At 46.1% G+C, this 25,108-nt stretch overlaps 1 pseudogene; it reads right to left on the bottom strand.

The window, feature by feature from the left end:
• Positions 1 to 15,345: 15,345 nt before the first annotated feature.
• Positions 15,346 to 15,462, bottom strand: LOC136637447 (5S ribosomal RNA; annotated as a pseudogene).
• Between the last annotated feature and the right edge of the window lie 9,646 nt (positions 15,463 to 25,108).

The following is a 25,108-nucleotide window of genomic DNA, read 5'->3' as shown; positions in this document are numbered from 1 at the left end:
TAATGTTGGAGGGGGAATTTCAGTAGCTTCAACTTTTCTTACCCCCTTACCCTGTATGACAAACTTCACCTGCTGATATTTCCCCTCTGCACAACTAGGAAAGGCCCAGGCATATGGTGTGTTGGTTAGCGATCAGTTCTCAAACTTGGCAGTCTCTGGAGCCCTTTACACTCCTAAATGAAGACTGGGGGAGCCCCACTGGCACATGCACAAAGTCTTGGGGAGCCCCAGAGTGCTGGCACATGCATGGAGTGGCACAGCACCAAGCAGATGGGGTCACTTAGGGTGTGTCAGTGGAGCCCCTGAAGGAGCCCCAGGGCTCCTAGGAACACACTGAGTTAGATCGTCAGATTAGGACTGGGGAAATCCAGGCTCCAATCCCCATTCAGGCATGATGCTCAGGATGAGCTTGGGCTGGTCTCAGCCTATGTCACCTCACAGGGTAGGGACAACCTTGTTTGCCAACCTGAGCTTCTTGGTGAAAAGGGTGGAATAAACAAAATGGAAAGATAATTTTAAAAGATGGCTTCTGGGCTCTTTACATCAAACTGATTTACTCAGGGATGTAAAACAGTCACAGCAATTTGCCATTCTATCCCTTCAGGGATAAAGAATTTAAACAGGCATGTTTATGACACAGGGACTCAGTTTCTGCAGTTGTAGTGAGTTGCCATGTTGGTTCTCTGGCAAAGAAATGACACAATCCTTACAAGATGAGTACAATTCACCTCAGATAAATTCAGTCCACAAACTCACCGGACCTCACTCAGTCCTGAGGAGCTTGCAAGGGGTAAAGTAGAACCCCTGTGAACTGGGCAAAGAAGCACCTTTAAAAGTGGGTGTCCTCTTACATTTAGCAGGGGGAGAGCAATTGTCCCTTTTCACGTCAGCATCATGTCTCATATGCACCTCTTTTTAGAGGTTAATCCATTGGGGTTCCCAGGGGTCCCCAATTTATTTTGTTTTGCAAACCTCTTTACAAACTTTTTTTGGTGGAAAAGCAGTATTCTTTTAACAACAACAACTGTAACAAATGATTAGTGGGTCTCCTCATAACATATATATGAGTATGCACATGGAATCAAACGGGACCTGGAACAAACAACTTTTTGCTCTTGTGCTGACAAAAAGGAATTTATGTTTGCAAGGATATTTCTGTGGAGAAAACTAGCCCTCATCGTAACAGAGTGAACACCCTTAAAAATGGAATTGTGCCCAATTGCAACAAAACGGCATTATTTGCAGTAAAAAAGAAGAGAGATTAATGACCTTGATAATAACTACCAAACAATACAAATGTCAGGAGCCATTCTTCTTGTTCCTGGGGGGAAAAATACCCAACAGAGGGCCCAATCCTATCCAATTTTCCAGCGCTGGTGCAGCCATGCCAGTGGGGTATGTAGTGCATCCTGTGGTGGGGGTGCATCCTGTGGTGGGCAGACACAGAGGCCTCCTTAAGGTATGGGAACATTTGTTCCCTTACCTCAGGGTTTCATTGCAGCTGTACCGGTGCTGAAAAGTTGGCTAGGATTGGGCCCAGAGACAACTCCAGAGACTATTCAAGAAATCTTTCTCAGACAAGATTTTATAGCAAACAAATAGCAACGAAGCCTTCTTCATTGTTTTGCCACATACCCAAGCTAAGTAATTCCCCTGGCCTCTACCACCTTGAAAAACTTGGGTGCTATATGGGTGAAACTGCAATATGAAAAACTGGGTGAAAAACTGGGTGCAATTCCCCTGGACTCTACCACTTTGAAAAACTGGATGAAAAACTGAGTCCCTATGTTAATAGTGATTCCACGGCTTCCAAGATACAGTGACATCCCAAACTGTATCACTCACTAGCCTGTTTCCGTTGTTGCAATTGGGTACGGGAATGTGTGGGAGGCCCCTATGGGTGACACAGTGCTAGCCCTACTCCTCACTGATGGCACACACCCAAAGCTCTGCCCCCATATATTCAGTGTTTGGGTGGTAATCACATGGAGATTCTCTCCCGACATTCAGCATTTGTTGCTGCAGATAAAAGCTAATCACAAGGACAGGGGACAGGGCTCTGGGAGTGCATTATCAGTAGGATCCTGTATACAGTTCTAGAGCATCTGAAGGGTAATACACCAAAATAGTGAGTTATTGCTCAGTCCCTCACAGCTGAGCTTGTGAAAGCCTTTGTTGAAATGTGCTGTTTCTATGGCCTGAGCAACACATGCAACACAGTGAAATGGGAAAGGAGAAGGTAGAGTGATAGAAGGACTGTGCCGCTTTGGGTAACAGGGAAGGGAAGCCATTTTTAATGCTCTCTTACATTTTAGGATCGTGTTGATAAACAGAGGAAAAGAGCTGGAGGAGGAAGATGGCTGTAACATCATTTCTGTGGAACATCATGCTCTAATGTTAGCATAGGAGGCTAGCCTTGTTCACCTATTTATGGCAACATAACAATGAAAAAGGAAACGGGGATTGCATTTCCCTGCAGCATAGCTACATAAACTGAGCAATGACGGATGCAGAAGCGGATCTGAGGGGGGTGGAGTGGTAAATACATGCATGCTCTTCAACGCACCATTGAAGCACCCTCCCTCTTGGCATCAGAGCCATTGGGACAGTGATGGCAAAGAGCTGTTGCTGCCCAGAATGGCTCCGACACCAAGGGAGAGGGGCACTTAGATGGCATGTTGTGGAGCATGCCGTATTTTTTACTCTCCCCCCCCCCCCAGCTCCACTTCTGGATGGATGGTCTTTACACACAATATACTCTAAGGGCGCAATCCAGCCCTCAGGAGTTGGCTAGGCCTATAAAGGCTGGAAGAAGCCTCTGCGCCAATGAAGCGACCAAGGCTTGTGTCAGCCCAGTTGGGCCGACGCAAGCCTCTGAGAGGGGTGGGAAGGGGTGGAGGCGAGAGGGAGGCATTCCTGAGCGAGGGGGAGGACAGGCAGTGGAAAGCCCGGGGGCCGGTGGGGAGCGGGAGGCGGGGCTGGGATCCAGCGGTTTTGCCGGATCCCAACCCCGTTCCTAGGGAGAACAGAGCAGCTTCAAGCCTCTCCACTCTCCTTGGACTTGTGCCACCTCAAGAGGTGGTGCAAGTCCGAGAAGACCCATAGGGGAAAGAACACCTTTCCCAGAGGTAAGGGGAAAAGTTTCCCCTTGCCTCTGGCTGAGCCACTTTTGGCCCCTATACTGCGCTGGATTCAGCACAAGGTTCTGGCTTGCCTGTTCCAGCGCAGGGTAGGATTGCACCCTAAATCAATGAATGTGGCACAAATCCCAGGATCCTGGAAAAGGAAAGATTCCTCTGAAACAACCCTACATTGACCCAGTGGCATCACTAGGGGGTGCAGGGGGTGCAGACCGCACCGGGTGACGCACACGGGGGGGTGATGCGCACTGGGGGGTGACATGCTAAAATCATGGTGGTTAAGAGTAATACCATTATGTTATATACCGTTGGATGTAGAATTGTGAGAGGAATACAATGCAAAACACCAGAGTGAAATATCCCCTTTCTATCAAAAGTTATGGTCAAAACACTGGAGAACAAAAAATGCATGGAAAGTGAAAGTGAGCCGTATCATGCGTTTACTCATGAGTAGGTGAACGTGCCTTAGACCATTGGAAAGGGCAGGCTGAGAGGAATCCAACAACACCAGAACGGTCCTGATCCAAAGAATGCAGCCCCCAAAAACACCTGAGAAGGAAGTCCCTTCCTCCAAGCAGATGAATGTATTGAGCCCTATGGAAAGCAAAATTAAGCCTCACAGTCAAGTTTAGTCCACTCACAGTCAAGTAAGCAATTGTGCCTTGGCTGGTATGGAAGATCAGGTGAAGGAGAATGCAAGGCTACCAGAATGGTCCTGATCCTATGCACCTGGAGCTAAACAAGTGCTCCAGAAAGCAGCCCCCCCCCCACTAAAAAGGGTCAAAAGGGAGGCTTCAGCTGATAAGGTGAACTTTTTTGAGACTTGCAAAGCCAGGTGAATCCTGACAGTGATCTGGTTTAAACAGAAGTTCTTAAATTGAACTGGGCACTGAGTAGGGCTGAAAACCTTAATGGTTTTGGGGGCGGGGGGTGTTATTGCAGGCAGGCTACAAAGGAAATTCACTTGGTGGAACAGGGCTGGCTTCTAATTTAATTATTTGTTTTACTTTAATTATTATTATTATTATTATTATTATTATTATTATTATTATTATTAACAGTATTTATATACCACTTTTCAACTAAAAGTTCACAAAGCAGTTTACAGAGAAAAATCAAATAACTAAATGGCTCCCTGTCCCAAAAGGGCTCACAATCTAAAAAGATGCAAAAAGAATACCAGCAGAGAGCCACTAGACAGGCAGTGCTGGGGTGAGGTGGGCCAGTTACTCTCCCTCGGCTAAAAAAAAAAAAAAAAAGGAGCACTCACTTGAAAAAGTGCCTCTTACCCCAATTAGCAGGGGTAATTATTTATACTTATTTATTTTAATTTGCCTGATGATGTCACTTCCACCATGACATCACTTCTGGTGGGACTTGGACAGATTGTCATTCTAAAAAGTGGGTCCCAGTGCTAAAAGTTTGAGAACTGCTGCAATAAGGTGTTAGTAAGTTGACACCCTTGGGGGGGGGCATGTGTGACACCACTAGTGACCAAAATCACTAAAATCATAATTTGGAAGAATAATACCATCATGTTATATATCAGTCAATGCGTAATTTCATGCAGAATGTGTTCTATCTTTGTCCTATCAAAAGGTACAGCCAAAAAACCAGTGGGGGCGGAGCGATGATATATCACCATGCCCACCACCTGGGGTATTGCCCCGCCCAGTGCATGGGGGGTGACGTGTGGGTGACACGAACCCTAGTGACGCCACTGCATTGACCATCATATCTCATCCCACTGGTTAATTGTACAGACTATGGATCCTGCAAGGGGACTATATTGTTAGCGGTCACGTAAGGAAAAGAAGCATAGGCTGCTACTTCAGTAAAGTGGCATCGCTAGGGGGGTGCGGCCACACCGGGTGACGCGCACAGGAGAGTGACACCACTACTAGCCAAAATTCTTAAAATCATAGCATTTGAGATAATACCATCAGGTTATATATCACCTGTTGTATAATTTCATGCAGAATGCAAGGAAGCAAACCACATTGAAATAGCTCTATTCTAACAGACGTTATAGCCAAAAACCCAGCAGGGCGGGGCAATGGTGCATCACCATGCGCACTGCCTGGAGAGTTGCCCTGCCCACTGCATGGGAGGAGGTCCATCATGGGATGATGCGTTGGCCTCCCACCCAGATGACATAAACCCAAGTGACACCACTGCTTCAGTGCACTGGTGGGCCCCTGGGGCATTTGGTGGGGCACTGCGAGATACAGGAAGCTGGACTAGATGGGCCTATGGCCTGATCCAGCGGGGCTGTTCTTATGTTCTTATGCATCACTGAAGGCACAACGGAACCTCTTCTGAGGGCCCTTTTCATGCTATCATCGTAGCATGGGAGCTGCTGACGTGCAAATCCTTCCAAGCTAGAAAAAGCAAAGCGTTCAGCACCTCCCCTGATCATCATTGCCCCCGTTCCCAGGAAAGATACTGCTGCTTGAGGAAGGAAATTGACTTGGCCTTACTGAAATAATGCCACTTAAACATATTTACTTGTGCCTTGAATAGACTTTGTGATATAAGTTTCCAGAACAGGTGTGAAAGTCTGCACCTTATCATTGTTGTGCTGTTGAGCTTCCATAGAATGAATGACTGCAGTGGTGTAGCTAGAGGGGGTGCAAAGTTTTGCAGGGAGCCTCACTATGACCTGCAAACAGCCCCTCCCCCTCCCCTTCAGAGCCATTCCAGTCGGGGAAACAAAATGGAGGCAAATGCCTCTGTTTTGCTCCCTGCACCTGGAATAGCTCCAAAGGGGAGGGAGGGGGGCCACATGCACGCTGCAAAACTGAGTGCTTTGCACTCCCCCTAGCTACACCACTGACTGACTGAAGGAGAAAGGAAATTAAGGAAATAAGAGACAAGGTATAGCTGGGATCTTATAGGAAAGGTGATATTTTGGTAAGCCTGATCCTGCATCTACTTTCATTCAAGGAGCATAGTAGGAAGTGTAACTGTAAGCACAAAGCAATCCAAAGGGCAAAAGCAGGAAACTTTCAACTAACACTGCAGAGGATCCTTGCAGAATGGGACATGAGTAAACATTACGTAAGGATCTGGGCCATGTAAGGATCTGGGCATCCCCCCATTTTACCTTTTACTGGGTTAAATGGCACAAGATTAAGTGTTATGTGGAACCACCATTTTAATTCTGCTCCCAACCAATTGTGATTCCCAAACAATGCTGTAGCAGTGCTAATGGGCCCCAATGAGAAAATGAAATGCAGATTAATCACCACTTTGCTTTTTAAAAAATCCTCTGGTTGAACAAAATTGTGATTGGGGGGCGTTAATCCCCCATTTTTGTCCAGCACACAGGTGTACACATTTGGTCCTTGTTGCACATATGCAACATTGGGCAGAAATGGCTTAAGGAGCAATAAGCTCTTCTTCCCCCAAGCAAACAGTTACATTTCAGTGTCCAATATTTCTCGTTTCTTTGTTGCGTTTCACTTACACAATACTTGTCCTTTATGTGTTTATATTAGAATTGCCAAACATAATCCAAAGCATGAGCATGCGTTGCCTTTTTTTTTTTAATAAACAAAACAGGACGACAAACAAAGATTGCCCAATCAAAGACCTGTACATTTTGCTCCATGCCAGGTGATGTACATGTTTAGAACCCTATGTCAAAAGAGCACACGACATTCAGTGGAGTGTCTCATCCATTACATTATTTAAAATACTGTTGTGGGGGCCATCTATAAAATTCTTGCATCTCAAGCTTCTGCAAAGTGTCAGTTAGCGGTCGCCTGTGGTAACAAGTCCTGTGAGGCATAAATATTGATTCGAGAGGCCCCGTAAAACTAATGGGCTCCAGGGGAAAGCGTTTCACTGACCTCTGAAGTATTTAGCATCAACTCCCTTTCATGCTCTTTGCTTTCGCTACTGTTGAATTCACCTCAACCTTTCTCGGTGCATCTTGTGTGGACCATTTTACCCATAATAAATATTATTAATGTGAAGCAGAGCATTGGCCTACTCAGGAATAACACATCTGGCAAGCGTGGGAAGATATAGAGAGTCTCTTACTGAGTCAGACCAATGGTCTCTGCTGCCTCGTCAAGAATATAGACAAGTTTCCACTGCTCCATCGTGTGTTAAGCATGTGCTCATTGACCGGCTTGTGAAAAAGGGTAGCACATTTTTTTTTCCTGAGAGCTGGTGAACAACAGGGAGAGTCGGTACCAAAATCCCAAACCACAAATTTGTGTGTGTGTGTGCACATGTTTTAATACAAGTGTCAAAACCACGTAGATAAGAACAAGGGTTCATCAGTAATGATTTTGAGTCAGGGCCTCCAATACAAATTTTATCAGGGGGTTCAAAATTTCTTTTGGACCCCTTCCCAAAGGGGGAGGGGATGGAATGCAGCAGCAAGGGTGGTGATAAGGGTGGGCAGGACAGGGGTGGGGTGGGGGCAAAACAAAGCAGGGGGAGAGTCACGACAATTGAAAAAGTCTACTGGACTTCCAATGCAGAGGCCAGGTCTGCCTGCCCATGTAGTGTTGGCAGATTGATACAGTAATATGGAAAATCAAACATACCCCTAGTCTCTCTAAAATCTTTCAAATATAGAAAACCATTGCAGAAAATTTGTATCATCTTATTTAGGCTCGCACTAGAATGGAGAGTGTCCTGTTTACACCAAAACATACTTCTGCAGTAGCTGTAGCCGCGCAGCTGGGTTTCTGAGCTCCTGTACACTCCTTCATGGCAAGCAGATCTACATGCCAAAGAGCTCATGTAGCCCTTTTGGAAGGTGCTGGTGGGGCCCCGCCCAATGACATCCTTATTGGCCTTTGGAAAAATTAGTTCTGTACAGATTTATTTTTAAATATCTTAGGTGACAAATTCCCAAGAGGAAATCCTTCTAGTCTACCACAGCAAGCAAGAAAAAGAGTCTTGCCAAGTTTCAAAAACTAGCAGACTTATTGTGGCATAACCTTTCATTGACTACTTATGAACATGTGGGTGGGAGACCTGTAGACTGAGTGGGCAAATGGTACAGTGACATTTCTAAACAAACTTTCAAATGCTCTCCCATTCCCCAAATCAAGCAAATCGGTGCTAGTGCTGGAACATTGACAACCCTACGCATAGTAGGTTCATGGTTTATTTACCCAGCATGTGATTAGTCTGTGGAACTCCCTGCTACTGGAAGCGGTGATGGCATCTCACCTAGATGCCTTTAAGAGGGGATTAGACAAATTTCTGGAGGAAAAGTCCATCACAGGTTACAAGCCATGATGTGTATGTGCAAGCTCCTGATTTTAGAAGTAGGCTACCTTAGAATGCTAGATGCAGGGGAGGGCACCAGTATGGAGGTTGTGTCTTGTTGTCTTGTGTGCTCCCTGAAGCACTTGGTGGGCCACTGTGAGATACAGGAAGTTGGGATTAGATGGGCCTTTGGCCTTATCCAGCGGGGCTCTTATGGTTTGTTTCTTGCAGCAGCTGAGATGCAATCTTTTTCTTTCCGTTGGAAGAGTTATGCTCATGCTCAGAAAAAGCACTGAAGGTCTAATGGCCCACCTAGTGTCACCAGGGTAGACTCATCTATGATGCTGAGGCAGCAGGTGGAAAATTGGGGGGGGGGGATGCTACCACCTCCTACTCTCCTCTGCACACCTCCACAGCTTCTCCTCCTCCCTGGATTTGAAAAAAGAATTTGGTTGCAGAGCAGAAGAGAAAGTATGGGAGAAAAGTAGAGTGGTGGACTAGAGCATCCAAGTAGCTCTAGTTCACTTCTCTCCTCCACGTGTTCTTTTTTGCTCCTTTCTCCTCTTCCAGGAAGTTTGTGGAGTCATTGTTTTGAGAGGCAGGGGCTGGTAGGATGCTAGAAAAGGGGGTGTCCATTTGTCATGCTACTTCAGGAGGCAGGAAATCTTGAGCCAGCCCTGCTTCCCCCACAGCCTGCTCTACCATCTACTAAATATTGCATGGAAAGAATTGCCTCTACTGGCATCAGGCCCTGAAAGCACTTTGCTGCTGGCACTTCAAAGGTACAGTGACAGACTCACTACATGAGGTTTAAAAAGATAAACAAAAATAAGATCAGAACAATGGGTCCTAGTTAACCTATACAGATGCCTGCCTAAGAGAGGATATTTTGTGCCTTTAAGCGTCATTTTCAGATACTTTTCATGAATGCTCCTAAGGAAGAAGAATCCATAATTCTCCACAAAGGGGCAAGAGAGCACACTCTCCTTTTCTCCTCATCTGATGTGCCTGCCTTGCTTTAGCATCAGTGGGCATCCATATGGAGTAGAACACTTGAATATATCCTATGTACCAGTGGGTAGACGGAGTGGGTGCTTCCCACTAATCTGTTGCCTGAGGTGACTGGCTCAGTTGGCCAAATGAATGGGCTAGCCCAGGAGATGTCTCATTCATCTCCTTCCCACCCATCCCTGGGCATTGTTTTAAGACAGCCTGGCACCTATTTTAAACTCTTGCTTTTTTTAGTTTTCACCTCTAATTTACCAATCAGGGAAGATTTGAGCATCTCTAAAACCTTGTGATATCAACTTTGACAGGCAACGACTCTACAAGGTGCTAGCAAGTTTCTTTCTCAGAACAAATCCTGAAGGCATCATTTCAAGCAACCTGCTGTAGGCCGACTCCTTACTTGCAACTTCCTTTGTCTCAGATAAGCTAAATGGCTCCAGCTGTTGAATTAAACTGACACCACTTTCTTAGGGCCAGGGGATGCCTGTCCTCTTAGGCCCAGCTAGACTCACTGCATTGGTTTCCTGATGAGAAACCCACATGCTTAGAGCAAGGCAAGTGATGGTTTAAGTTAGGACATCTGGAGCTGTGTTAGGCAGAATCCTCTTACTTAACTATTCCCAGCTTGGATGAATCCTGCTGTGCTGTCTTCAGGACAGCTGGGACAGTCATAGCACTTTATGGTGAACCTGGCTCCTGTCCCACCTAACTGGATTCAATGCGCCAGGCTGCATAATGTACAAGAAGCCAAATAAACTCATTGTTAAGTAATGTAAAGATTGAGGCATACTTTGCACTTGTCATGGAAAAATGTGACTGTTGTCACAAGGGCATGCATTCCCCCTTTTCGGTGACAGTAACCCTCTTTAACCCTTCAAATCTCGCATAGAAAAAATGCATGGAAAGAAAGCAGGATTGTGCCCACTGTCCTTGCAAGGCATTAATGGTGTGTTGTGTACAGCGCCTGTACACATTGGCTGTGCATGTCGCACTGATCAGTGCATAGAGGTGGGGGAAGGGGCCTTGATCCCACTCTCTCTCCACATCTTGCCTCTCCAATAAAGTTGAAGACCTGAAAAGGGCTTATGTGTTTCTTGACCAGCACTCAGCAAATGAGTGTGAATCAGCTCTCATGTACTGCCTGGCTGAATTAGACCAGTGACCAAGCAACAGATTGTCAATCAGAGCAGGGGTCTCTAAACTTTTAGACCAGGGGGCCACATCAAATATCTGGTAAGAAACTGAGGGCCGGAAAAATAAATTTTAAATATAAAATTTAAATAAATACATTAGAAAACTTCAGAAAGCCTAAGGCCTTCAGACGGCCCCAAAAAATCACTTCTGGTTTTTCAGGAAAACCAGGAAGTTATGTTTTTAGGCCTTTAGAAGGCATTATCCCCTGGGGGCTGGGGATAAGAATAGGCCCTCAGTTTGGCTGTACTTGTCGTAAGAGGCGACTAAACAGCCACCGGTTAGATGGGGCTCGTCAGCCTGGGAAGGCAGCTCATCTGAGAGAAGGAAAACTCTGATCCCAAACCTCCACTGCCTTGTGGCTACATCCAGTTATGGAAAAGGCTTCAGGAGTCAACCTCGAGGCAAAATCCGGAGCCGGAGTCCCTGAGGCAGTTCATGGCTGAACACAGTCACGTTCTGGCAACTCCTGCGACGCCGCTGGAACCAACCGTATTGGCCTCTGCCTTTCCATTGGACCATTTCAGCGACGTGGAGAGGGGGGATTTGCTGCATGGGTAACAGCCTATCCTCCATACCTACTTTACCCAGGCTTTGCGCACTGGAGAGGACACTCTCTTCCAGAACCTCCATTCAGAGCGTGACACCATAGTCTTCCCAGACTGAAGGATGCCAACTCAAGAAGGCATTTGGAGGGGAGACGCATAACCTCCCCGGTCCTCAGAACACCCTCTAGACACAGCCGGAGCACAGCTCTGGTCACATTCAGTTGAGCAAGCCAGAAGCTTGCAGGGGCCCAGAGGCTTGCTGCTGGCTGGATAGAGGCTTGTCATGGGCCACTTCTGGCCCCTGGGCTGATGTTTGGAGACCTCTGATTTAGAGAAATGGCTAGATATTAGTTAGTATTCAACCTGGCCTTACAGGCTCATGTATTAACAAGCTTGTATGTCTCTAAGCCAGGGGTGGGCAAACTTTCAACTTTAGGGATCCTGGATCTTTAACAATTTATAGAAGAGGGAATTTCAGCAGGTGCAGCTTGTCATCCCACAGATGACAAGCTCTCCTACACAATTATTAAAGGTCCATGATCCCTAAAGTTGAACTTTTGCCCACCCTTGCTGTAAGCCAACATGAGTACCCACTAATGACAAAATCTGTGGGTCATTTTTTGAATGTCAGTCTTCACTTTCCAACTTAATTTTTCATAGATTGCCATCCTTTGCAAACTTATTTAGAAGTGAAGAAATTGATCTGCTTTACAGAAGGTGTTTGCGTTTGAATGTGTTGTGCAAACATTCCTGCAATTATTCATGAATAATTATTCATGTGGGCTGCCATTTCAGCTACAACACCTCAGCAGCTAAGAGCCTGAGGGCCAGATAAAAAGCTTCCAGGGGTCACATCCAGCCTTATATTTGACACCCCTGAGCTGAAAGATATCGTCAGAAAATATTGGCATCATTTATGGATTTTGTATCTGGTTGTTTGCATTTGAGGTGCCTATCAATGTAACCTCTCTGGGTCCATTTCACATGTAATTTTCTGTCCCCCCAGGATCCTAGATAAGCACCTATGCATTGCATTCATAAGTTCCTATATTCAATCCCAGAATCTCCAGGTAAAAAGGATCTCCAGTATCAGAGTGGGGAAATATCTGCACCTGAGACCCCGGAGACCTTCAATCACACATCGGAGTAGAGCTGGTGGGTCAGAGAGAAGAGCGGTCTGTCTAAGGCGGTTGGTCAGATTCGTTGTCACTATGTGTGAAATATATCCACTAAGGCCTATTCAACATGAACAACGAGCAGGGTGGTTGAAATTGTGTAGACAGTTGATGTTCTGTGGTTAACTGGAAGGCTTGTGCTTGATACTCTCCATGTGCTTTTTCTCCACAGGGATGCAAAGCAATCCTGTCTCCCTTTGTGATAAATGTGGTAGCATGTCTGTGTGCAGTGGGGCTGATCTACATGGCAAGCCATTAGATGCCAACAGATCACCACACAGAGCAGCTGTGACTGCTGGTAACTTAAGTGGCATCAAGTCTGCTATTTGCTCATATTAAACAGGCCCCAATTCCCAGAGCCAGCCTCTCTGTGTGTAATAAGCTTGGGGTGGCCTTTGCCCTGATGTGTAGCTAGTTTACTACACACAGAGGACTTTTTGTGTCTTTTTCACACATGGGGAAGCACTGAAAAAAGTGACCTCATCCCCACCAGTAATCTGAAGTAGTACAACCCAACATTTCAGTTTACCACCTCACTCTGCAAGACAAATCTGAGATGCAGACCATACTGGGCTAGATGTACCACTGGTTTTACTCGGTAATAAAGGCAGCTTTTTCTGTCCCACAATCAGGTTATTAAAAGCCTGCAAGTCAGAACCTGACACACCATTCACTACTTTGCAGCAAGCCTTCTGAAATCGCCACGAAAGCTTAAAGAGCCAATGCCCCAAACTAGGTGAAGAGAAAACAGAGCACAACAGCCTTGATTGTAATGGGAAGCAACATCAGCGGCATCTGATGTAAATAACTTCTGATCTCCTTTAACAAGCAGAATTTTTTTCCTGAGCCAAGGAAGAAGCAGTAAATTGTGGAGACGCCACTGGTATTGTCGTAGGAGATGGCCTCACAAGGGCTCCAAAGATTGAATACTGTAGACAACGGGGGCAGGAATTCTTGTACAATGTGATTATGTGGTCGTGCAAGTGACCACGGAACTTACCTTTCTGACAACATGCCATAAAAATGTCTGTTTGCATTGGAGATCTTTATAAGAGAGGGCAATTTCCCTGTGACTGGATGCTCTTCAGCTTGTCTCCCTGCCACATTGCTTTCCTTCTCATCATCTCCACTTGTGGTTTGGATTTTTACATTAAATTATTGCTTGTGGGCTATTTCCATTTTCGGGGGGTGGGAGAGAGAGAAGAAGTACTCAGAGGCAGAACCAGTTCACTGATCCTTTCCTGACACCAAGATGTGTTACAGCTAGAAGTGTAGCAAGAGCATCATCCAAAATGTCACCCTGTACCCAAGTTGCACGGTGAGAGCGTTTGCTGCAGACAAAAAGAACTACAATACAAAGTGCATCCATGGCATGGAAAAACACTAGAATCCATAACTTTGTCCATGTGTTCAGCCACTGCAGGGACTGGGTAAATGCACATCTCAGCATGTGCAAAGGAATTATTATGAACCACCGGCACAAATTCTTCAATTTAGAAAAAAAAGGTCAATAAAGGGTCGAGATACTTTCCTTGATCCAATCTGCTCATTTTGTTTATGCATGTTGAGCACTAGAATCTGGCATGCGACTGGCTGCTGTGTGAACATAAAATTGCATCCAATAATGCATGCAAACAAGCATTTTGAATTAAACTCTGAAGATGAGCATATGTTTCCTGTATGTAGAGGGGAGTGTATGGATGGGGCTGCCAACCCTTCAAGATTGACCTGAATCATTAATTCAGGCCTGATAGATGCAAGCTGGATTGAAACCGGGAAGGAATAAGTGCGTGGAGGACAAAAGGGGCCAGGTTTGCACAGGCAGTGGAGGGGAAAGATGGAGCAAGAAGACAAGGCAGCAAAGCCAGGATGGAAAGAACATAAGAAGAGCCTTGTTGGACCAGGCCAAAGGTCCATCTAGTCCAGTTTCCTGTATCTCCACCAGATACCACCAGATACCTCGGGGAGCACACAAGACAACAAGACACCTGTATCCTGTTGCCACCAGATACAAGAGAAGGCAGAAAGCAGCAGGAAGGAAAGTACAGACCAGGGGGAAGGAAAGGGTGAGGTAAAGAGCAGTGGCAGGAGAAAGTGTGAGAGAGTGGGGAGGAGATGGCAGGAGAGGCAGAGAGAGAAGCATCGAAGGATATGTGGACCACAGGGGAAAGAACCTGAATGCAGAAGCACAACAAAGAGCGGAGGATGGACAGGGAGTTATCGAGGGGAAAGGTAGCAGGATTGGCAAAGGAGAGGTGAAAGAGGGCAGCATAGGGAAGGCTAGTGGAGAGAGCATAGAGACCAGACCAGGAACCATTGGGGTGGCAAGCTGAGACAATGACAGAGGAGTTGGGCAGAAGAAGGAAGGAAGGAAGGAGCGAGGCTTAGTTAGGTGGGAGGACAACAGTGGAGGATGGAAAATCCAAGATAGCCATCGAGGCAAGGGGGAACCCAGAAGGGCCAGGGGCAAGCAAAGGTGGAGGCAGCATCTCTACAGTGGGAAAGAGGGGTTAATGGAAGAATGATACAGATGCTCACTACTTACACTATAAGAACGGGAAATGAGGCATGACTGGACTGAATAGCCAAAGACGATCTGATGGCTCTGTGCTCCTGGACCTTACAATGAAGACCTCCCTTGTTGGGAACAGGCAGAGTGGGATGGGGACATGTCATATGTTTAACACAGTACATCAACGACGCTTTGTAGTTTGCAAGGTGTAGAAGCCTCCCTGTACAGGCAGCAAATGTAGGAGAGTTATCAAGCCCCCATACACTGAGCAGCATTCAGGTCCTAGCAGTGTGGCTTCCTTGAAGTGATGACTCGGGAGTTTGTCGATAAAACAGATCATGTTTAAGCAAACTCCACTAAACCATGTGTGTGCCTCTGATGCTTGAACAGGGCTCAGAAAGCAGACCTCACAAGATCATCCAGTCCCCCTTTACCAATCCGTGTCCTCTATGTTGTACCAAATTCACTCCCACTATACCTGTTAAACCATCCCTTTCCCTGGTTGGCAACCTTCAGTCTCGAAAGACTATGGTATAAGCCTACAGCACCCAGTATTCCCAGGAGGTCTCCCATCCAAGTACTAACCAGGCCTGACCCTGCTTAGCTTCCAAGATCAGACGAGATCAGGCATGTGCAGGGTAACAGTTGCTGCCCTTTCCCTGATTCCATTCTAAATCATTCCCCTTCCCCTTCCTCAGGGGCAGTGCCACACAAGGGACTTTAAAGGGCATATGCCTGCATGGGAATGAATCTGACCCTGGCAGGACTGCTATACAAGCTGCGGCAGTCTAGAAGCATACAAGATAATACAGAGTTCCCGGTGACTGTTTTCTTTTCTCTACATGGGATTCAGGAAACATCCTTTTTTATTCTCATTTGGACAAAACTTTTCAAGTACTTTTAAAGGAAACCTGACAGCTTTTTCCAGCATCTTCCATTAGCGTAGTCATTAACCATGTTCTGTCATTCATCATCTTTAACCATCCTCTGCTAGTTCCATTTTAATCCCTGCTAACTGGGCAAAGAGGCATTTTCCAAGTGGTGCTCCTCTTATATTTTGCATGGGGAGAGCAACTGTCCCTCTCGCCAGCCCAGGTCATTTCTAGAAGCTGTTGATGGTGTTCTTCTGCCTCTTTTTAGATTGTGAGTCCTTTTGAGGCAGAGTCGTTTAGTCATTTGATTTTCTCTGTAAACCACTTTGTGAACTTTTTTTGTTGGAAAGCGGTACATAAATACACAACATCATCATTGTGTGTGTTACATATTCTGTCTGAGCATCCTATATACTCGTATATAATCATTTCAGATAACTTCCAAGCACTGCAGAGAGATTTGACTCTCTTGACTTTTCTCGGCAACCATCGCCCAAAGTCAAGGAGTTATCTCTTTGAAATTAAATGTGAGTATGTTGGATTTCCTTGGCAAGAGTCCGCTGACATATTTGTTGAACCTAATGGCCCAGTAATCACTTACCCCAGCCAATTCAGCAGCACTTACAGCTCACCCCAGGTGCCTGGCACCATTAAGATGAAATGAAACAAAAATTTCAAAGCACTTTGTACATTAAATGCTGAATGCTTGGAAGAAGACAAAAGAGAGAGTTCAATACCTAAAGGAGACCAAGGAGGCAAGGAAAATGCTAGAAAACCAGGCTACTTCCTTAGCCTGTACTGAAAAGCCCACTATTGATAGCCAAGCAGTTGTCATTACTTTCATAGGAGGAATGAGCTAAGATGAGTTTTCAAGGGAACTCATTGTTTTCTCTTAGCTGAGTGTGGCCTAGTGGGGCTCACTTGCTTCCCTGCTGCTGCAGGGGAGCCTGTCCCTTTCAGTGCTGCTTCCTGCATTTTCTCTGGTCTGGCATGCCGTCCCCAAAAACAATTAAGGAAGTGTGTCTTAATGGGCAATCACAAGAAATAAAAACGGGAGACAGGAACCACTCCCCCAGGAGAGGCTGCGTGCAGCCACCAGGTAGATGACATGCTGAGAGATGGAGACATTATAGTTTCCAATTACAGTCTACGTGCTGTTCTGCCGAAGAAATAAAGCTAGCAGAGAAAAACAATTGCAAACCTCCCTATCCCATTTTGTGCCTGAAGTCAGTCAGTGTCTCTCTCTCTCTCTCTCTCTCTCTCACACACACACACACACACAGGGGAGAGAGAGAGAGAGAGAGAGAGAGAGAGAGAGAGAGAGAGAGAATTCTGTTAAAGTCAAAGGATGGTATGCTGTCCACCCAGCACTCTTTTCTGTGACCTCTTTTGAGACTTTCCAAAGTCACAGCTTAACCTTTTCAAGTTGTTCCTCTCTCCCTCTGGAGAACATAAGAAGGGTCTTTCTGGATCAAATAAAAGGTCCATCAAATTACCAGAGTAGCTGGAAGGTGTGCTCCCCCAATGTATACCTTCCAGGGCCATCCCCTGACCTGGACCATCCCAGCAACCCTCCAAACACAACTGGAGTGCCTTCCTAGAAGGTCTTATAAGGCTTAAAAAATTTCACTTCCAATTTTCGGCAAAACCAGAAGTGGCATTCTAAGGTCTCTTCCGGGGGCCTTAGATGGCCTCCTGAAGCCTGGGGAAGCCTCCCGGGGCCTCAGAAGGTCTTCTAAGGCCTTAAAATGTTACTTCAAGTTTTCCCCTGAAAACACCCACATGTGGCGTCCCTAGGTCTCTGAATACCCTCTGGACATGACCAGAGTGCAGCTCGGGATGTGTTCAAGGGGGTGCAGGGAGAGTGGGAAGGGCAGGACCCCAGTGGCTGCAGTGATAGCAGCACTGCTGCCCCCCCAAAAGAGTGCCAGCCAGGGTCCTGTGACCCCTGTGACCAGCCCGTCAGCTACGCTACTTCATCAGAACCAGCATTCTGTTTCCCGCAGTGGCTAGCCAGATGCTTCTAAGAGACCCATGAGCAGGACCTGAAGGCAAACAGCCTGTTCCACGGTTGGCCCCCAGCAACTGGTGTTCAGTGAAGGGAAGAGACTATCCTATATTCGCCAACAGTTACCTGACTGTCCTGCACATTGGTATGGCTTCCAAAGGAGATTACAGTTACAGTCCAACCTTGGTTGAAAAATGGGGTACAAATGTAATCAATTCTACATAAACAAATAAATGCTGTTCTTTCAAAACAAGAACTCCACCACTAAGGAGCCTGGATGCCTTGCACAGAGAAAGCTGTTCAGTCTCTACAGTGGAATCATCAAGCTGCTGTTAAAGGCACAAGAACAGGTCAAAGGAGGAGGAAGGCCTGGTCGGTTGACAAACTTAACTAAGATGGTTCATCAGTGAAAGGGGTCATTAGTAGGCAGAGCTATCCAAACCCCCCCTCCCAAGCTGGTGCAAGTCCCTTGCTCTGGCTTCCAAATGTCGCAAACTTGCTGAAAGCACATTTGTGGCTACTTGGGAGTTGGGTAGGCTGGTGCAAGGACACCCAAGAGAATGTGCTAGCCCAGGCAGGCCAGTGCAGGGGGTGGGTGGTGGAAGGGCACAACAGAGAAGCGGAGATGGCACTTTTGGGCAGGGAGGGTAGGCTAGTGGGGGGGAAGGGTTGGAACCAGCCTTGGCCTGGGAAGGGGTGGGACCAGCCTTGGCACTTTAGGCCAGATGCTAACCCCCCCCCCCCAGCCATCCCAGTGTTAAACTGGGCTGCTCGGATTTGTGTCAGTATTCACTGGCACAGATCTGAATAGCCAGGGGTGACCCGTAACCACAAAAGAAGACAAAGCACCCCAAAATGTCGGTCATCCAAGAAAAATGTAGGTGTTCCCTACAAAAACGGCTGGTATGCCCGAGGGCGGGTGGGTGGTGAGCGGGAGGCTGGGCCAGGATCCAGCAGTTATGCCGGATCCTAACCCAGTTCCCAGGCAGCCCAGGGCAGTCCCGGACTGCTCAGATTTGCACTACCTCTTGACGTGGCGCAGATCTAAGTAGTCTCATTGGGGCTGCTGCAGCTTTACCCAGGGTAAGGGGAAGTGATTCCCCTTGCCCAGGGCCGAGCCGCTTGCAGCCCCAATCCTGCCTTGGATTCCCCTTGCCCTGGGCTGAGCTGCTTGTAGCCCCAATCCTGCCTTGGATGAAGCACAGGACCGAAGGCCTGCCTGCTCCAGGGCAGGTTTGGATTGTGCCCTAAATAAAATACTGCATTAACATAAAGGTGGTCTATAGAAGATTCTTCCCCTCTGATTCCACAGATCTCATCCCATGATGAGTCAGACACACTTTTCCCCATGCAAGCAGCTACACAGGCAAAGGAATCCTTAATCCCGTTCTAGTTGTCCAGCAAGCAACAAGAAGCTGTAACCAATTTTTCTCCAGTGCACTTTGGCTGCTACCTCCTATATATAAATAAATGGGAGAGAGCTGCTGAAGATCAAACTTCATGTTATGGTAAGCACGTGGGTGTTTCTAATGTGCTGAATTTAACTTTCAAATGTATATAGATGTCTCAGAGTGACTTAGGCAGGCCATTGGTCTGCCTAGCTCCCTATTGCTTCATCTGACTGGAGGCAACACTCCAGAGTTTCAGGGACAGGAGGTCTTTCCCAGTCCTACTTGGAGATGCCAGGTATTGAACCTTGGACCTTCTGCATGCAAGGCATATGCTCTGGCCCCATTCCCTGGATCTGTTGCAGAGCCAGCATCTGCGAAAGAACAGTTGAGATGCATATCAGATCTTTCCCCTAATTGACAGTCTGCTTCTGTGGAAACCATTTAATCTCTCAGCTGGGACCATCTTTCCGATTTTTCATATTCTCTCCAGCTGATGAAGCTGATAAAATTGATGCTAGATTGTATGTATCCCCTGCTAGATTCCCCCCAAGGGAAGCACGGCTTTTACATAGAATCTCTTTTTACTAATTCATAAAGGTCCTTTGGTATTTGATGGGATTAAAACTTCATCAGCTTGTGAGTCTCCAATCCATTTCTTTATGGTGGTCAGCCTGTCTTTCTCCTCTTTCTAGAAATTTAAACCCCAGAGAGGAAGCCATGTTAAGTCTCTTGCAGTAAAAGCACAAAAGATCTTGGGGCAGCTCCATGAATGACCCATTTATTTCAGCATTGACTGTGGTGGACTACTGTCTTTCACAGGCTTGAAGTGCTATTCTCAGTTGGCAGGTGTTTATATCTACAGTGTCATAAGAACATAAGAACAGCCCCACTGGATCAGGCCATAGGCCCATCTAGTCCAGCTTCCTGTATCTCACAGCGGCCCACCAAATGCCCCAGGGAGCACACCAGATAACAAGAGACCACATCCTGGTGCCCTCCCTTGCATCTGGCATTCTGACATAGCCCATTTCTAAAATCAGGAGGTTGTGCATACACATCACGGCTTGTACCCCGTAATGGATTTTTCCTCCAGAAACTTGTCCAATCTCTAGCTGTGCTTTTAAAACTCATGTAATATGTGCACACGGGGTTGGGAGGGGTGAACAACTGTGTGCAGGGACCCAGAGTAATGGCCATTGGCAGGACAGTATAAGTATATAAATTTAACTTGTAATTATTTATAATTAAATAAACTGAATTTGGCTGTGAAGGAACAGAGACAAGGGTGAAGGCGCACAAAGGTTTACTGAAGTGCTCAAAATATTCAAGGAAGAAAGTCTCCCTTCCCTTTCTAAGTCAGGCTTAGGGACCAAGAAGTTTGGGCTTAGAGCAAAACAACTTATAAAGAGGAATTTTCTTCCATAAGAAATAATGCAAATAAGAGATAATGGGGACACTCAGTACAATGGAACCCTTGGTTTTCTTGCTAAAAAGCACCTTATTCTCATATTGACTTTCTCTGGGTGTTGCAACACTGACCATGTTCAGGAATAGGGTTTGTATCAGTAAAATTCTGTAGAAGGGGGTTTGTATGTTATGAAGTAGGAGGGAGAGTTACATGGTGCTTGATTTCTTGAAGTTTGTGTGTGTGGAGAACTCGTGCAAGGAAAGCGCCCTACAGGTAGACCACAGCTGCGATACAAGGACATCTGCAAGAGGGATCTGAAGGCCTTAGGGATGGACCTCAACAAGTGGGAAACCCTGGCCTCTGAGCGGCCCGCTTGGAGGCAGGCTGTGCAGCATGGCCTTTCCCAGTTTGAAGAGACACTTGGCCAACAGTCTGAGGCAAAGAGGCAAAGAAGGAAGGCCCATAGCCAGGGAGACAGACCAGGGACAGACTGCACTTGCTCCCGGTGTGGAAGGGATTGTCACTCCCGGATTGGCCTTTTCAGCCACACTAGACGCTGTGCCAGAACCACCTTTCAGAGCGCGATACCATAGTCTTTCGAGACTGAAGGTTGCCAATACAGCAGTGTGTGTGTGTGTGTGTGTGTAAACACACACATACATACATACATGCATACATACACATGTATACATGTATACATACTATACATGTATACATACATACATACATACATACACATACACACACACACACACACACACATGCACAAGTAATATAGAACTGATTGATCTTCTGTCTCCTATACCACGACTATTTCCACAATTTTGCACACTTGTAAACCTTCACAAAAGTGACTAATCCACTAAACTTTATACTAGTGTGCTATTCATACTTGAATATGTTTGAACAGGACGATCCATAGGGAAAAATAAACTGCTTTAAAAATTTTTTCCTGCAGGTCTCCTCAGGGCTATGCTTATTCTGCCAACAGCTCAATGCTTGGCATGTTTACTCAGAAATAAATCTCAGTTAAGTTCTATGGGAGGTATTCCCAAGTAAGCAAGAACAGAGCCCCGGTCTGTTCCCAGTACCACACCGCCTGCATCAAGGCTATTTCTGCCATGATATTGATCATTGTTACGCCTGCTGGCATCACCCTGTTTATAATTGTGTTTATATCGCTACATCAGCAATTCTCAACCTGGAATTCATCCCCAACATATAACATGGGGACCACTTTAAAAGTTTGTATTACAATACTGTATACAGTTGTCATTCTTAAAAAAAAAAAATTCTGAGCTACAGCAACATAAGAAAGTGGTACTGCTGCTGTCAGCATGACTTCCTTTTGGTTGGGATATGGTCCATGAAGGATCACAATGGCTGGGATATGGTCCACACGATGCACATTGCTTTATCACACTTGCAGCTACAAGCCCCAAGGCATTGACTTTCAACCTTCTCCGTCTCATGGCACACTGACAAGGTGCTGAAATTGTCAAGGCACACTCTCAGGTTTTTTTTTTTTGACAGTTGACAAGGCACACCACACTGCAGGTGGGGGCTCACATTCCCCAATGGCCCTACTCATAAATGACCCTCCTCCAGACTCCCATGGCACACCTGCAGATCGTTCATGGTGCACCAATGTGCCCCGGCAGTGGTTGAAAATCGCTGCCCCGAGATACAGATGATCCTATCTGAAACTCATTATGCTGCATTACTGTCATCACCAGCCAATCACCCACAAGCAAAATAGTGTCCGACACTTCTAACAGGGGAGTCCTGTTTTGAAATCACTGTTGTCATAACTTTCAAACCCAGCAATATATGCAAATCCACTGGCTAAATGGAATTGGAAGGCACATGGGCGCATGGTCCAAGTAGTTAATTGCATTCATCAATAAATCTGTATCTGCAACCACAACATAAGAAAGGAAAAGTTTTGTTAACAGGAAAAAGAGAGAGCCCTCTGTGTAACTACTAAGAAGAGACTTAGGAAAACTTGTCTGAAGTTAACAATCCACGTACATGTTCAGGAAGAAGCAGATGTACATACCTTCCCAGGAAAGACTTCAGTACTTCGTGGAGCAGGCAAGTAGCAGCTTCAGGGCACAGCAAAGCTGGGGCTGTTGGAGTGCTGTTGGAGTATTGTTCCATCTTATGTTTTGTTGGTGGTTTCTGGAAAAAGAACTGAAGCCGCTCCTCCCACTGTTGATGATGCTGGTAATCACTTCCACACCCATCTCTTGAAGCTTCCCCCCAAGAAGCTGCTTTGGATATAAGTCACTGGCCTTTGACTAACAGCTGTGAATAACACGCACAGCTGGAATCACTGATGATATTCTCAGAAACAAACACGGAGTGTGCAGATCCTGATGCTGGAAATTCATTTAGCTGAGTTGGTTGTAATACTTTTTTTTTTTTTTCTTCAAAGAAGCGGAATAGAAACAATATGTACTTTATTTATGCAAACACTATTTTATTATCACGGGGAAGGATACACCTATTGGTTTCTTTTTTTCTTAACTTTCCTGAGCAGAAAGAGAAAATTCAGCCTTCTTTCAATTTTTCCTCAGTAGGAAGACTCCTTTTCTTATGTTGTGGTCAGAGAAAGTTAGCCATATCCGACAGCCCAATCTTAATTCTGGAGTCGTGATGCAGCGCACTGGAGTGGGCTATACTGTATCCTGAGGGGAATTTGGGCTACTGCAGGTCTCCACAGGGTAAGGGATGGGAGAGCCAGGGTGGTGTAGAGGTCTGGGAATTGGACTTAGACGTGGAAGATCCAGGTTCAAATCTCCCCTCAGCCACGAAGCTTCCTGGGTGACCTTGGGTCAGTCACTTTCTCTCAGCCTCACCTACCTCACAGGATTGTTGTGAGGACAAAAGGAGGGGGCAGCTGTGTATTTTGGAGGAAGGGTGGTATAAAAATAAATAAATAAATAAAGCCCCAGCAGCCGCTATGGGTCAACTCAGACCTGCACCAGCAATATCACTGGTGCAAGTCCAAGTTGACCCACGCAGGCACTGACAATCCTGCACCCTTTCCAAATCCAAACTGTTGGTGCACCTACTATGTGCTTTCTTGTACCAGTCAGACCTGGCTACGGTTAACCATTCATTCGTTATATTACAATTGGACTACTGCAATGACTTTACCTGAGGCTGCCCTTGAAGACCACTTGGAAACTGTTGCATGAGTTTTGACCAGCATTAGGTTGTTACAATGTGTCATGCCATAGTAATGTCAGCTGGCCTATTTCTGAGTGCAATGCAAAGCAATACTTATAGTCCTGAATGACTTAGGATTTGGTACCAGAAAGACTGCCTCCCTTCTTCTGAAGTGGCCCATCCTCTGAGGTTAGCAAGAAGAGTCCTCCAGTGGTTGCCACTACTATTGGAAGGTTCACAGGCGACAACATGGGCCTTCTCCATGGTGACACCCTGTATAGTATGTGGAACTTCCTGCCCTTAGAGATCAGATTGGCTTCCTCTCTGCCTATGTTCTGGTGGTAGCTGAAAATTATTTAATTTCACTAGCATTTGAGGATTAGCACTAGCATTTTATCTTCTTTAGTTTTGTTGTGTTTGGTTATATTCTCTGCCATCAGGTTCACAGCCCAATCCTAACCTGTGCTGGAATAGACAAGCCAGCTGGCCTGCTCCATATCCAGTGCAGGGTTAGGGCTCAGGGTTGCCCATGTGCTGGCCTCCCGACTCCTGAGGTGGAGTGAAAGTGCCTTACGGCACTTTTGCAACACCTCTGGGCCGGAGCAAGAGACTTGCAGCTGCCCAAAAGTGCATTAGGATAGTGCCCTCAGTTTTATAGTCCTGCTGTTTTAAATATTGTTGTTTAATTGATTTTAATCATGTTGTTTTAAAGCTTATTTTAAGCCAATGTCACAATGCCAATTCTGAATGAGGGCCATGCTTCTTGCCCTCATGCTGACAGCATGATCACTTCACTACTCAAAAATCTCTTGAGAGGACAGGGCTGCTTTGCACGGGGAGCGAAAGTGTTCACAAAAAGCACCCTTCTGCTTTGGCTCAGCCCTAATTGTTACTAACTTGTTTCACTGATTTCAATAAGACTTAACAAAGGTTGACTAAGCATGACTAAGACTCACTCAACACAGTGGGATTTCCTTCTGAACAAATAGGCAGCATATAGGAAAAGGCTGTTAGTTTTCTAATATTATCTTGAGGTTTCCATTTTTTAAAAATTAACACTTTCCCCCCAAAGGTTCTAAAAACATGACAAAGCCACTGACACAGAGCCTGCTTACAGCCTTTACACTGGCAGATACAAAAAATTCTGGGTTGTGAACAGATGCCACAGTTCACTTACAAAAAGGCAATATATTGATACAGGGATGCACTTCTTGGGCCAGAGGAGGACTGCATAAAAACATAAGAACAGCCCCACTGGATCAGGCCATAGGCCCATCTAGTCCAGCTTCCTGTATCTCACAGCAGCCCACCAAATGCCCCAGGGAGCACACCAGATAACAAGAGACCTGCATCCTAGTGCCCTCCCTTGCATCTGACATAGCCCATTTCTAAAATCAGGAGGTTGCACATACATATCATGGCTTGTAACCCGTAATGGATTTTTCT

This window comes from Tiliqua scincoides, chromosome 1 (assembly GCF_035046505.1).
Source record: "Tiliqua scincoides isolate rTilSci1 chromosome 1, rTilSci1.hap2, whole genome shotgun sequence".
Lineage (NCBI taxonomy): Eukaryota > Metazoa > Chordata > Lepidosauria > Squamata > Scincidae > Tiliqua > Tiliqua scincoides.
Note: the sequence above shows the minus strand (reverse complement) of the source record. Positions and strands in the feature narration are given on the sequence as shown.